The 15,716-nt window shown below is 46.8% G+C and overlaps 1 protein-coding gene across 1 annotated transcript in view; it reads left to right on the top strand.

Moving 5' to 3' along the window:
- The first annotated feature begins 1,714 nt into the window (after positions 1-1,714).
- The window catches only part of LOC144718719 (CUGBP Elav-like family member 1), a 78,111-nt gene continuing 64,109 nt past the window's right edge, over positions 1,715-15,716 (top strand). Inside the window, exon 1 of the mRNA XM_078594195.1 lies at positions 1,715-1,856. The gene's annotated coding sequence lies outside the window, so the exon portion shown is untranslated. The remainder of the gene's footprint in view (positions 1,857-15,716) is intronic.

The raw sequence follows: 15,716 nt of genomic DNA, 5'->3' as shown, positions 1-15,716 counted from the left end.
CCGCATGGGCAAGCCTCCACCCAGCAGCAGATTGACAAAGGGGGGGGGGCGGTACATTATTCTATCGCGGTACATTATTCTATCGCGGTGAGTTCTAAAGGGAAAGCTGTTAGGACGCTCTTAACAACTTGAGGAAGTCCGCTGACAACGGAGACGGCACTTCCAGACAGCGGGGGAGACGGTGGCAGCGGAGTCGGGAGTTTGACCTCCTTATCTTTGGAGCTGTGAGGTGGGAGAGGCGGTGGGTGCTCCAGCGAGGTGGCAGTAGGGAGGGGTGAGTTGAGGTCAGAGAGTTCGTTTGCTGTCCTTCCTTTGTTTGTTACCCCCCCCCCCGCACCTCCGATTGCCTGCCGCGGTTGGAGGTTCAACATAAATACGTACGTACAGAAAGGTTGGACGGGGAGGGGGGCCCAAGGACAATGGGAATGTTGTAGGCCATGAACTTTACAAGTGACAGCTGCCTGCCCTACGTGTTTGAGATGCCTGTCCCGTGCCTCTGACCCATGGCCTCAGCACCCGCTAGAAGGCGAACAGTTCGCTTAGCGTCGCCTCCCGCTCTCGCTGTGCTACTCAGTGTTCTCTAGAAATCCTCATTGTCTGCCGGCGTGCATTGGGGGCTCGCGTCAGCAAACACTCTTCCTTCCGATATTAGGAAGCCACTGGAGGCTATGCACTTTTAACAGCTAGTTTGAAAACTAATTTATTTAGAACTGCTCTTTGTGTTTAGTTTGTTTTCCTTGCCCCCCGCACCTCCGATTAGCGCGGTTGGCTACGTACGTTGCGGAAGAAGTTCAACGCACATTCTCATGCGATCGTCTAATTGCCTGCGGTAGCTTTGGCTTTGCGGTTTATAATTTGGCGTTCTCTTTTTCTGAGGTTTTGATGGGTTTTTTCGCTTCCAAATTGATGTTCCAGTTACGTTCTTTGGCATCATGTCACGAGATATCATCTGTGGGCCAGAGCAGAGCAAAGGGCTGACCATGTATTTTATTTTTTTACAGGTGTAACCCTCAAAACAAGGGGAATATTCTGTAACCATTATTTATCTATATTAACAAAACAATTTACATCGCAATGCTAAGCACGGCATCATAATCGCAGATATGCGAAGCGAGATGAAACTGGCCAAGAGACGGAAATAAAACCCGAGAGTGAAATGATCACTGGCAACTCCGTCAACTGCACCGAGCTGTGACCTCAACGATGAGGAGTTCTACGGTGGCTAGGAGATGTTGACTACCTCGCCTGGTATACAGGAGGTCGTGGGTTCGATCCCGACCCTGACGCCTGTTGTATATGTGGAGTTTGTATTTTTCCTTCCCCGTGATCGCATGGATTTTCCTCCGGGTCCTCTGGTTTTTCTCTCCACGTTTAGAATCACCACGCGTTTGTAGTATTTGGCTGCTATAAATTTCCATGCGATAATCTACTGCATTGAGCTATCGTTTGTGTTCAGGTTGCTTTTGAAAAAGAGCTAGATAGCTCAGACGGCCTTACCTGGTAAAATAAAAAAAATGTTTAGTTTAGTCTTCTTGCTGGGGCAGCTGCTGTCCTGGATAAGTCTTCCCAGGACCTTAAATGTCCCATATTTTGTCATTTTCTTAATAACACACGATTAAAGACAACTCATTTGCATGTAGCTCCTCCTTTCTTCTGGTTTGTGAGATATTCTTCTTGTCATGATATGTCCTGTGTTTTTTTGTTTTACAGGTGGCAACTCTTGCAAAATACCACTCGGACCACTTCGATCCTGCCGGCCGGTCACCCCCAACACTCCAGCCGCTCCCTGGCGATTCCGGCGTCACCAGGCCGGGCGCGTCTCCAGAGTTCCCAGGAATCATTGCGGCCAAGCACCGGTGAGTCCCGGGTGAGCCCCAGCACCACAACGAAGAATATCTCACAATACTTCGTTCATCCTCTCAGCAAACTCTGGTAATCCTCGCAGAAGCAGCAGCTTTTCGCTAGCCAACGAACAAAGATGGTCACCGCATCGCTCGCTTTCAAATGCGCTTCTGCGGCCATCCGGAACGCTTTTCCTTCCGATATTAGGAAGCCACTGGAGTGATGCACTTTTAAATCTAGATTGAAAAAACTAATTTCTTTAGAACTGCTTTTTCTGTTTAGTTTGTTGTCCTTCCCCCGCACATCCGATTAGCATAGTTGGCTATTTACGGTGCGAAAGAAGTGAAACATACATACATGTTACTTAATTGTCTTTGTCATCACATAGCTGATCATGACTGGAGATTTTTCAGGATTGCTACCTCGACAAGAGGAGGGTCCTGACAAAACTCGTGGTCTCGAGTGGTGGATTGGCTACACCTTGTTAGGAGACCCTCATTCAGCAGTGGATAACAAAAGGGCTATACATTATTGCTGTAAAAAATATGAATGCACAATCATGGTACCTGGATCCCAGCAAATTGCCTGCTCACACCACCTCTGGTAGAAGGGCCTCCACTCGAGGCCGCTTTGGAGAGCCAATGTAGATTGTATTTTGGCCCCCACTCTTACACGCTGGCCAGACGTGTTCAAAGAGGTGGGAGCACCCTCACTTTACCCCAGCAGACGCAAACCTGCCGATCGACTGACCGTTAGTACACGCATTTCAATTGCTGGGTGGACAGGCGTGGGAGGGGCGGGGGGCTGTGAAACTCGCCCCATCGTTTCATCCGCCGCGCCAGGAGATGGAGTCGAGCCGGCGACCTCGGGGATTGCGAGTTCGGGCGTGCGAACACGTTACACCGCTGCAGCAGCAGCAGCAGCATCCCAGTAGTCGTAGCCCTTGAAAAAAAAAAATTTGAAACAATAATTACCGTTTGTTTATTTATTTCATTGTCTCTGCTCGCGAGAGCTGATGGTGCAGTTGTGCGCGCGCGTGTGTGTGCGCGGATTAACCCTCGACAGCACTTCCCATTGTGCCGTTCGCGTTGGACGCAATGAAAAGCGACAACGCCGTCAGCCTCGCGTTTCACTCGCCGCATTCACATAGCCGCTCTTTATTTTTATAATAATAATAATAAAAATGTCTACTACGATAGGATGCTGCGAGTGCCACAGTGGTGTGTGATGGTTATCACACTGGACTTGCGATCCAGACGTCGCCGGTTCGATTCCATCGCGGTGGAAACATTTGGGAGAATTTCTTGAATCATCCCCGCATCCGTCCACCCGGACGTATAAATGGGCACACCACGGTGAGTCGATGGGCAGATCTCTCACGTGGTGGGCACAAAGTAAAACTCAAAAAAATAATTTTTTTTACCAGGTCCAAGGCCCACTGAGCTGTGTAGGTCTTTTTCAGAAGCGACCTGACCATCAAAAATGATAGCTCAACAAAGTGGCTTATCGCGTGGAAATTTATAGCAGCCAAAATACTCTACGCATGTTTATTCTAAACGTGGAGGGAAAAACCCGGAGGACCCGGAGAAAAATCCTCACAACCACGGTGAGATAAACATGCAAACTCCAAATATGCAGGTGTCAGGGTTGGGATGGATCCCACGACCTCCTGTACACCAGGCGAGGTAGTTAACATCTCAACACCGTGGAAAACGGTGGGTTACTCCCACCTCTTCCAAGACGTCTGGCCAGCATGCAAAAGTAGTCCATAAAAATTTCGATTTAAAGCTTTCGTGACTGCAGGGATTCATCTTCTTGGTTCTTTCGGTAAAGTCAGGTAGAAGGGAAATAATAAAATAAAATATTATGTTTTATTTGTATTATATTATTACTTCCCTTCTACGTGACTTTACCGAAAGAACCAAGACGATATGAACCTAAGAATATGAACCAAGAAGATAGTCCATATAACCTCTGGAGGGGCTCTCTAGAGCTCCCTCCAGTGGAGGCCCTTCCGGCAGCAGTTGCATGAGCAACAAAATTTAGGGCTGCACCTCTACCAATATGATTGATAAATCATTGTGTTTGTGTATACATAAATATATTTCTAATATATTCGTACCCTCAAAGCAGTGGCACGTGTCCATCGTGTCAGGGAGGGAAGCGTGTGTGTGTGTGTGTTGGCACATGTGTGGGGAGCGGTAGTGTAGCGGTTAGCGCTGCGCTGCGCAATGAACCTGGTGACCCGAGTTCAATTTCCGCTCACGGCCAAAATCAGTGACGATTATCTGAACCAGTCCTGGGCTTCCCCTAGGTCGACTCAGCCTCAAATGAATACCTGGTGCGGTGTGTAAACACCGCCACTGGGGAGACAAAGGTGGCCGGGCGTGGTGCTGGCCACCAACCCCCTTGTGTGCCGTTCTGGCCTTCATAGGTGCTCGCTAACAGCACTTGCCCCAACAGTCTGTTACAGGCTACACAAGGATCTTTGTTGGCCCAGTGAGTGACTGTGTTCGTGTTCGCGTGCGAGTTCGGAGATGCGGTCTTTGACAGCCAACACACCGCGGTTACTTTCCCAGCAAACTGCGTTCACTTGGTGGCCATGCAGAACGTCCGGGACAATTGGGTTTGCCGATTCTGGTTTGGGTCCTCGCTGAGAACAGCACAGCCTAAGACGAGAACATCGTGTGATTTTTTTTATTTTAATATCGGCACCGAGTGATAAAGGTGCTCACCACACCGCCCCTTGGTGTGCCTTGCTGGCCACACAAAAAAAAGTGCTCACAGACGGCACAGTCCCCAGCCATCTGTATAGGCTTAACTGAAGATATTTTGTCTTTGTGATTCGGTGAGTGTGTGGAGCATCATGTGAGTCCCTGCGTGTGTGATCGTGTGATTGCATGTTGGGTTTTGTGCGTGTGTGTGACGGTGCCTGTGGCGCTGGCTCGCTCACAGCACTTGCCCCAACAGTCTCGGGAGGATCTTTGTCTTCGTAGTGCTGGCCGCCTACCCGCCTCGTATGTCGTACCAGCCTTCATAGTCGGTACTCGCTAACACCACTTGCCCCAGCAGTCTGCGAAGGCTATACGTGGGTTCTTTGTCTTTGGTGTGTGCGCAAAATTTAGGTTTGTTTTCCTTATATGCGAGTGTTGATTATTGTGTAAGTGATTGTGTATTAGTGTATGAGTTCATAACAGTGGAATTATATCTTAGAGGTTGGTGTATGTATTATTGTGTGTGTGTGGAGCGGGGGTGGAGCGGTTAGCATGCTGCACTACGAACCCGGTGGCTCAAGTTCGATTCTGAACCGGTGCTCAACCTCAAATGAGTACCTGGTGTGGGGTGCAAACATCGGCACTGGGGAGACAAAGGTGGAAGGGCGTGATGTTGGCCACCCACCCCGTCTCGTGTGCCATTCCGGCACTTTCTGTCGTTTTCATGCAGGGGGCGCTGCAAACCTACGCGCCCCCTGCATGAACGACGGAGGCGCAGGGACAGACGTTCGATTACGTTGCAATCGATCTGCAGACGGCGGTCTTCTCGCACGGCCAGCAGCTCTGTGTCGCCTTATCTCGATCCCGCAATCCCAAACAGGTGAAAGTCCGCATCGAATCGAACCCCCAGCAAGGCCATCGACTTAACGACGAGAGAAAATTCACACGAAATGTCCTTTGCAATGAAGTCTTCCAGATGTAAGATGATATAAGCTTTTAATGAAGAAATAAAATTAACGAATTCAAAACACAATACAATTCAAAGATGTTTCATTTTAAAACTTCAAAACGGAGCATCGGGTGCTTGCGTGAATGCGTCGTTCGCGTGCAAATTTTTTTGTGACTTTCCTGGCCAAAGGCCGTAAATGGTTGTGTGGGGGGCACCACAGGCACCCCCGAACAACCCCTAGTTCCTCTCTATTTTATATTTGTGTGTGTGTATAAATATGGGCGTGCGTATTAAAGAATGAATGAGTGAGCGAGCGGTCGTGCGTGCGCACGCGGTCACCGGGGCGGGTAACGGACACTCCACTCCGCGCGTGTCGGCATATTTCATTGTCCGTGCCTGTGATCTGCCCGACGATTCGGTGAGGCTGCTCGATGTTTATCTCGCCGCGACCGCCACCGCCGCCGTACAAAAGCCGCCCTATTCAGCGGCGGCGGTGCCAGTGGTCTGCCACGTGAGCGTCGTCGTCGTTGTGCGCTCCCTGTCGAGACCGACATCGTTTGTACTCCTCTCTCAACTCATTGCTTTTGTTCAGTTTTACGTTTTGCTGTTGTGTTTGGTTACTGCTTTTTCTCTATAATTTTTTTGGCTGTGAACATACTTGGGTGGGCGTTTTTCTCCTTGCGACCGGCCGGAGACTAATATTTGTGAATCTCGCATTTCTTCCGCACATTGAATTACATCATCGATTTTTTTTATTTTGTTTGGACTCGCTCTCCACGTGCCACCAATTAAATTCGACCGTCTCTTTGCTGCCTTAAAAAGCTGCTCCCGAGAAGACGCTAAGCTCTGTACGTCTCACTTAATGCGCGCGCGCGTGTGTGTGCGTGTGTGCGCGTGTGCGCGTGTGTGCGTGTGTGCGCGTGTCCATGCTGTTTGCCCAGTCGCTACTGACGCAGCTGCACAGATCTCGTCTTGGCGCATGTGTTGATTTGTCTGCCCGTGTGTGCGTGCTATAGTGGAGCGGGTTAACCACCCACCTGTTCCTGTCCGTTTCCCTGTAAGGGGAACCCAGTGGCTTGCCTGTCACCCACCCCACCCCCCGTCGCATCATCCCGCACCTCTTTTCCTCCCACCCAAACCCCGACAATCGAACTTCCAAAAACGCTCACGTCCCCAATTCTCTGCCACCCCATCGTGTCTCCCTCCCCTTCTCACCCTCTCCCTCCCTCCCTCTCCGCTGCTTCGCCGCCCTTCCCCTGCTCACTGCGCACTCGATGTTAGCCGCTTGTGCGCCGCACCGAGTTGAGGACGTTTGTGCCAGCGTGCTGTGACCATAGCTTCTCTATAGTCCTGTGTCCACAGAGTGTTCCGCTCTGCGTCCTCCTGAGTGTCGAGTCTTTGTGTCGCCGAGAGCATTGTCTCAGTGATTCTGAGTGCTTCGTCATATTTTCATTCGTCGCGTTAGGTTTTTTTTCTCCCCTCCTCTTGAGTGTTCTGTAACTGCGATTTTTTTTTCTTCTTTTCCAGTCATGAGTACCCCAGTCCGTAGCATTTAGCCCGGGTGACCTTGAGAGCGTTTCGGTACGCGTTGAACCCGGAGTTATTTTCGACCTCGTCGCTATTATTAAGTAGGTCGCGAAAGTTGAGGTTTTTTTTTTGTTACTGTGCCAAGCATTTAGTCGAGGTCACGTCCGCCGGTTCATCCGACCGTGGGGGGTTCCAGTCTGCGAGGCCGACGCGAGGAGAGAGCGCCAGAATGACTTGCTTCAAGCTCGACTTCCTGCCCGAGATGATGGTGGAGCACTGCTCGCTCAACCCCTCGCAAGTACCAAGGTCACCCGCCCAACGCCGTCACACACTTTCCCCCCACTGTTGTACTCCTCTCCCTTGACGCCGTTAAGTGCGTCAAATGATAAGCCACTTTCGTTGAGCTGTCACTTGTGGCCGGGTCGCTTCGGAAAAAAAGAAGCTAATGGCTCGGCGGGCTCTACCTGGTCAAATAAAAGCAATTGCTGAGTTTTGGCAATTTTTTTTGGGGTGATTTGCTTACCTTTGCTTACCTTTGCACTCTGATCGTGTGTTTTTGTAGTAGTGTTTGTTGTTGTAACGGTCTGACCCGCCCCTACTGGACATCTGCGAAAAAAAGAACTTCACAGCTTCGTCAGATTCCTCCGGTATAAATAAATATTCTGATTGTGAAATAACCCTTTGAGCTGCCCCCGTTCAAAAATGTCACGAGATGACAGACCCGCCCGAGTTTTTCTCGTCGGCCGTCGCAGCCGTCAGCGTTGAAAAAATCGGGGACCACCCGTTCGTTGAGTTACGCAACTTGACGTCGATATAATGGACTCGTTTTGTAATCTCCGTGTAATAGTCCCTCGCTGGGCATGTGGGTTTACGCCTGTTGTGGTCTGTCGGGCTCAGATTGGTCATGGTCTTCGACTAACGAACACAACATTGACTGTAACTTGAGTCTGAACACGCTCGCATTTGTTGTGCCATAAATCTAATGGAGGCTTATCGAAGACGACGGAGATCTTTTGGACAGTGATCGATTGTTAACTCAATCTAATGGATGGACACTGGTTGGCAGTTATCGTGATCTAATAAACTCAAAATGGTTGTGAGGTCCTTCTGTCTGGCCCCAAGTCACCGAGCCGTGCAGTTTCAGACAGGACCAGACGTGTGCTATTATTGCTGTTGTGGCATCATCATTGCAAGCAATGTTTTAGTAGAAACACACATTTAACGCCATTAAAAAAATAACACTAGTTACAGCAGCTGGAGGAGATAGTTGATCTATTTTTTCATTGTTAAAATGGCAAAAAGGTGCGGCCCTGCAAATGCTTAATCACATCACTGCTGGCAGAAGGGCCTGCATGAGAGTTAGCTCTGGAGAGCCCCTCTAGAGGGTGGTGGTAATGTTCACCTACTCGTCCAGACGACTTGGATGAGCTTGGAGTTCTCGCACTTTGCTCGACCTTGCAGATCGACTATGACTGTGGTGGACCCAATTTGTACTGCTCGGTGCAACAGGGCTTGGGTGATTTCAGAAACTTTTCCATCCTTTTGAACTGCCACTTCGGGAGGTCAAATCGGGAGGTCAAATCGAACTGATGACCGCTGGATTGAAAGCCCGGTGTGCTCGCCATCAAATCACAGTCGCATAGTTTTTCTTAAATGTATTTGTTTTCATTAAACTATGAGAAATTATCAACTTTTTACCAAACGACAAAAGTCCATACCTGCTTACACTAGTTAATGTAGTCGAGTGGCCATGTTGCACTTTGGAGTAGATGGCACGTGTTGGTAGCTCCGCATACTGCATGGTTCTCCCAAATGTGTTTTCGGTTTGTACCGCCTGCTGCTCGGCGCGATGTCCCGAACTTGAAGAAGCACGTGGAGTAAAACGTCGGACAACGCGCGGCACGACCCGAAAACACGTCCGAGAGAAGTTTTCCACAAATTGGGTGACACCGGTTCCCATTGCTCTGTGGTAATGCCTGCGGAGGTCCGGTGAGTGCAGGTATTATCCAGAGGGTGCAATTTGCTTCACAGGTCGGCATTTAAAATCCTCCCATGACATCATTTGACGGAGTACCATTAAGCCATGTTTGAGACTGGCGAGACCGAGAAGTAAAATCTGATAATGACGCTTAACTACATTATGAAAGAAATAATTGCAGATCCCGTGTGTAGTGTCAGATCTTCTCCTTAGTTTTATAACTTTACTGCTTATTATTTCAAACTGTAAAACGGTCAAATGGGATCATCCACAGCTATTCCATCTCATTTAATTTAATTTAAATTTGCTTAAAGGAAATGCAATGTATTATACTTGATAGTACAGACCTGTAGGCATTCCAAAGTGTTGCTATCCAATTCAATTTGCCTACACAAGGCAACCTTATGCTAGTTTTGATTTCGTTTCGTGTCGTCAGCAGAGTGTGGCCTTAATAATCAATGCCACCGGATAGTCACTTCAATTTGAGATCCATCTGGTATCTGGCCATTTGTTCACTATTTGGATCTGGCCGAAGAGTGAAAACTTAAAACATATTTCAAAGTACGATATGTCGATTGCTTTCGTGTTTTTTGTAACTTTCATTACATTTGAGCACCTTAACTATGTCACGGCACTGTGTGGCTGCGCTCCTTATTTAGTCTCGACCACCGGTCACCGTCCCATCTCGCGACATGCCCAACTTAGTTTTTTCGACAGTCAATGTTGCTGTCTCTAGCTTCCGTTTCTTCTCCGATCCATGGGGTTCCTCTTTCTGTTTTTTTTTCAGCGTAATTCTTTGCTTGTTCCTCTAAATACACTTTTCAACGAATGGTTGTAATGTAATAATATTGTAATATGACATGATTTCCATATACGAATACGTTTTTTTTAATCAAAAGTTACATTTTACCTCAGACAAACTGAATTCAATTGAAAAGCATAACATGGGAACCTCTAAAAGCCAACGTTAAATCCTCTTATTTTAACCACATTGGAAATTTTAGACTTAACAGTGTTGCATGAGTGATGAGTGCACAAGTTTGCTTTCAGCTCACCAAATATTTCAGTTTTGGTTCTAAATTTGAATGAAAAGAGGAACCTAGTTCCAATGACCGCTATGTGTGCCAAGTGCAGTACGCTCAAAATGTAGTATTTTACTTGAACTGTGTGACTTGTAAAGTAGTTTATTTTCAATTAAAAGTTGTTTCTTTTTCTCGTGGGCACTGAAATTAATATTTAATATCCTGAAAAAGCATTGCAGCATGCAAAGTAATTATGTCATATGGTTAATTTATAGAGATAGGGGTTCAGAATATGTCTGACATGCCTTGGTGTGGCATATTGGCCTACATTGGCACTTGCCTGGATGAATTATATTGATAAAATAGGGATATTCGTGCACCGTATTTGCGTGTGAACGTGTGCGTGCATGTGTACATTTGTGAGAGTAACTGCATGTATGAATGCATACGTCTGCATGAACGTGTAATTGTGTCCTTACGCTAATGTGTGCGTGTGTAACATCGTGCGCTTGAATGTGTGTGCGCATGTGCGTGTATAAATGTGTCGTGCGCGTGTGTTTTTTCACCGATACTTGATAGTGCAGACATCCGCTGTATAATCAGCTGAACGCTGCATTCGTAAAGCACTGTTGACATTTCATACAATAAAACGACTCACCACTATGCTCCCGTGAACATTTTGAAAAGAAATTGTTGTTTTTCACGCATGTAAGCATTCTGCATTCGACTTGCGTGAACACAATGTTTTAGCAGTGACGTGACCTGGGTAACTCTGGGGGGACCAATACCCATGTCAGACGAAGCACTTTGCCACCTCTGCCCCACAGCCTTGGGTTCAACTCCCGTGCCTTGGTGGTGTCTCTGAAAAGACTGGCGTCCATGACGGAGCAGTGAGCCAGCACACCTGATAATGCCGGGGTGTTTGAGGCTCAGTGCTCTCCGTTATGGACGTCGTGTAGCCGCTTGAGTCGCCCAGTCAAACCCGTGAGACACAGGGCCGCTTGACAATAAACCACACTCTGTGGTCACGCGCGTCACTCCTTGCAGAAATTCGTGTCCCACACCACCAGAGTTATGTTGCCTTCTTGGATTGCCAACCTCTGGAAGCCCTCTCCAGGGCCTGTATCGATATCATGCCCTCCTCCATCTAGGTCGCATGCCCTCCTATACAGCTTAGCCTTCTTTAGCTTATGAACTCTTTCTTGCCTAATTGTACTCCTGTTACACACCATATCCTGACAAATACCCAGCATTCTCCACGCGTACAAATATGAAAACACTAGAAGCTGTCTCTCTTCTTGTTATTAGCGTGGTGCTCTGACCCAGACACAACCAGTGATGTTATTCTGCCACACACAGCCTTGCCAGTAAAGCTGGCCTCTCTTCTCTTACAAATATGTTTAGGCAAGTCCATCAAAACCTCAGCCTGCTAAAACGGTACATTGCGAGGACTGAACTCCTCAGACGGCGACGCTGTGGCCTGACTCAGCCAAGCAACTCGTTTACGAGGAGGAGAAGAAGGAGAGTGCAATAGAGTAGAACTCCTCCTAACGACCAGCCCTGCTAACGACTAATCGCTTAACGACGGGCCTCCATAGAGCCCAATGTGTAGTGTATAGTGTAGTGTATAGTAGTGTACAATAGTGTAGTGTATAGTAGTGTAGTGTATAGTGTAGTGTAGAGTAGTGTACAATAGTGTAGTGTATAGTCGTGTGTAATAGTGTAGTGTATAGTAGTGTATAGTGTAGTGTATAGTGTAGTGTATAGTGGTGTATAGTGTAGTGTATAGTGGTGTATAATAGTGTAGTGTATAGTGTAGTGTATAGTAGTGTATAGTAGCATAGTGCCTCCATAGAGCCCCATGTGTAGTGTATAGTATAATGCATCGTGTAGTGTATAGTAGTGTAGTGTATAGTAGTATACAATAGTGTAGTGTATAGTGTAGTGTATAGTAGTATAGTGCCTCCATAGAGCCCCATGTGTAGTGTATAGTATAATGCATCGTGTAGTGTATAGTAGTGTAGTGTATAGTAGTATACAATAGTGTAGTGTATAGTGTAGTGTATAGTAGTATAGTGCCTCCATAGAGCCCAATGTGTTCGCTTACCGACCATTCCCCTCTTAACGACGGGCTGCTGTAGGTACAGTAAACATTTATTAATACATCAATTAACCGTGTTTATTTTAATATTATGTGTTTATAATGTCGTTAGTATCTTTACGTATTGATATCCATTTTTTTTATATCATAAAGTGCGTTTTTTTCGGTGAATGAATCAAGCCTTTGAACGTGTATCTCCTATACTCGCTTAATGACCAAATCACTTAACGACCGGTTTCGTGGAACGAATTACGGTCGTTAAGAGGAGGGGTTTCTACTGTACCTCAGCTTGACCGCCTTCTCGCATTCCCCTGTGTGTCACGCACATTACAGCACGCTTGCAAATAGTCACCTCCTGTCTCCACACTTCGCGCTTCCCAATGACAACTGCGATGAAGATGTGAGAGCCCCACTCTTAGCCGTAGCCCATCAACTCCGTTTCGGGAAACCTCTTGTCCCGAGTGTTTAGCACTACCACTCCCCACGGTCCCTACCTACTAAACGTGCATGTCCTATCATATAAAGATGATTCATTGTGATTGGTAAGCCCTATTCTTCATGGTCTATGCTGAACACACAGTCAAGGATAACAATCAACGTTGTCCTTACCTAAAACTATTCTTGTGACTCCCCTTAAATGCGCACAAGCTTTGGTTCCATTGTACAAGTTCTTAATTAGCCAACCTATTTTACCCAGAATTCCATAGAAACCTACAAGTTCCCTTTTTCCCAAACAGGATCATATGCTTGCATGACGGCTATGACAACAGATACAAAGGCATTTCTTCGTAGCGATCTTGAGCATTGGTGGGTATCAGTTCCCTTATCTTAACAATATATTCCTCGGTTAAAACATTGACCACCTCAACCATGGCCAATTTAAAATCCTTCTCGCGGTGTGTTTCTCGTTACAATTCAGCTTCCTCTGTAATATTTGCAAGAGTTGCAAAAAAACATGTTCCTTATGCTTATCCGAAATTTCTCTTGCACAAAGGGCCGGTTGGGTGCCTTCACGCGCAAATTGGCCGTGTCTTTCTTTTTTAAAAGCTGTTGTCAAAAGTTATTCAGGAAAACGACTTTTCAAATAGGTAACTTTGTTGTGCGTTGTCCAACACAATAACCGTGGATTGTAAAGTGCTACAATTAGACTAGCACGGGATATCTAAAAAAATATAAACTCTTTAACATTTTTTTTATTTGACCAGGTAAGGCCCACTGAGCTATATAGCTCTTTTTCAAAAGTGACCTGGCCACAAATGATAGCTTAACGAAAGTGGCTTATCAAGTGGAAATTTACAGCAGCCATATACTTTAAACGCGTGTTTCTAAATGTGGGGGGGGGGGGGAACAAAGGACTCGGAGAAAAATCCACATGACCACGGGGAGAACATGCATACTCCAAATATACTGGCGTCAGGGTCTGGATCAAACCCACGACCTCCTGTATACCAGGTGAGATAGTTGACATCTCGCCACCATGGTGCCCGCAGTGCATATAAACATCCATGTGGGTGCCCGAGTATTTTTTGTCAGGACACCCCCTCGTTTGTGTTAAAGGATAACTTTTGTGTTCTTCCATCTAGAGGTTTGATCCTATGATATTTAATTTTATTGGAGCCCCTGGTTGCATGTTCGTAAGCGTCTTTTGTGATCCGGCATTGTACTTTACCGAGGTTACCGCAACCAAAAAATCCCAAGGACCCTGCCCAGGACGTTTGCCCATCTGCCGCGATGAAGGCGACGATGGTTTGGGGTTCGGCGAGTCCCATTTAGCGAGATAGGATTTGTTTATTTTGGTCACATGTTAAACGCTACTTTTAAAGAGAGGGGATTTGGCCAAAACATCCCAAGTGGGGATCTCGGTGTGACTTTAAAACACCGCGATCGGCAAACGTGCACTCCGTGGATAATAGTGGTCGCGAAGGCCCACGTGTTAAATGAACAAATGTGCGCTCGTACACCAGGCTGCTGTGGCGAAAGTGCACGTGTTCTGGTGAAGCCGAGAAGAAGCATGGTTCACGTGTGACGTGGTGACGATGCGGGTTTAAAAATAATCCTGGTGTGGGTTTTCAGAGTTCCTGTGTCAGCTGTGCTGTGGGCGGATGATTTAGACCCACCCGCTCCGGGAAACATTTGAGCCTTTGATTGACTAACTCGGCGTGCCCTCCTGACTTCACGTTGAAGTTTCACTGAAGTCGGTGCCCTTTCATTAGGCATTTGAGGGTCTATTGAGGTTCACTGCAAAAAGGGGAGATTTCGTAATTACATTTCAGCAGTTTTAAAAGTGCGTCTTCCGGAGGTCACGATTACAGGCAAATAAAGTATAAGCAAAAGGATATGCTTACAGCCATTTGTCATTTCACGGCTGGATGAAGGCCTTCCCCCATGCTATGGCATTCGTGGGAAGGGGGTGGGGGGGGTTGCCATTCTTGACCACACAGGCCAGTGTAGGTTGGTGAAGTAAGGGGGGCCCCAAGACCCTTCCAGATATCACTCGCCACCCATCTAAGCCAGCCTTGGGCAAGAAGTTGAACTAAGATGGCCGGATTCACGGTGGTGTTTTGCGCTCACCATTCTGCTACCGCTCCCTCCCAGCCCCCCCCCCCCCATAGGTGCCGATGCACATATTGTGTATCGTAGCAATAGTGAAGAAAATTCCAGCATAGTTCGCACTGCATGCAAGTTTGACTGCTTGTGCTTGTATTGAATTATGCCTCTGTTATAGAAGCATGGCAATGATTTTCACACACGTGAAGGCTAAGGGGCATTTGTGTCATTTTCTTTGGGTCTTTCGGTAAAGCCACGTAGATAGATAGCTGCTGAGCAGCTCTCTCGCTATTTTTTTTTCACCTGATGACGATTGCTTGTGTTGCGATCGAAACGTCGTGATATTTTTACTTTTCATTATTTTTCTATCTACGTGGCTTTACCGAAAGACCCAAAGAATATGAATTCCTGCAGTCACGAAAGCTTTAAGTGAAGATTTGTGTCATTCACAAATATCGGCTGTTGTTTCTCTCTGCCGTTGCCTATATTCTAAAATATATGAAAACTCCCCCTTCGTGAAATGCAACATGGAATAGGATCATCTTGAATATGATCAAGTTGTTTATTGACAGCATGGAATGTCCCTGATGATGATGATGATAATAATAGACTCTTGTAGGACTCTTCCTCTGGGATTTTGCTCTGTTCCATTTAACACTTTCCCAGCGAATATTGAAAGCATGAATGCATTAGCTGTGTCTGTATTACAGAATCCACGCGTATACTTTTCTTGCTTTTGAGAACTTTGAGCATGGAGTGAAGTCAGACGACCCCGGTTGAAAAACACCCCTTTTGAATTCATCGATAGGTGGTTTCATAGATAGATTTGAGACCGGAACAGGATGAGTTCTCCACAGTTCTGATTGTCGCCTGATGAGACTGGTTGTACTTGCCGGCAAAACTTCATACTCGAATGGTCAATGTCGGGGGTTTAATCTCCAGGACCCTAGTGTGCTGAACTAGCAACTAATTTGAAGGTTTGGTTACGTTACAAACTTTACTAATTTGCTGTGTCCTGTGGTGTCGAGTTTAAAGA

Source organism: Lampetra planeri, chromosome 5, assembly GCF_965212315.1.
Source record: "Lampetra planeri chromosome 5, kcLamPlan1.2.h2, whole genome shotgun sequence".
In the NCBI taxonomy this organism is placed as follows: Eukaryota; Metazoa; Chordata; class Hyperoartia; order Petromyzontiformes; family Petromyzontidae; genus Lampetra; species Lampetra planeri.
The sequence above is the reverse complement of the archived record's forward strand: the minus strand, read 5'-3'. Positions and strand labels throughout refer to the sequence as shown.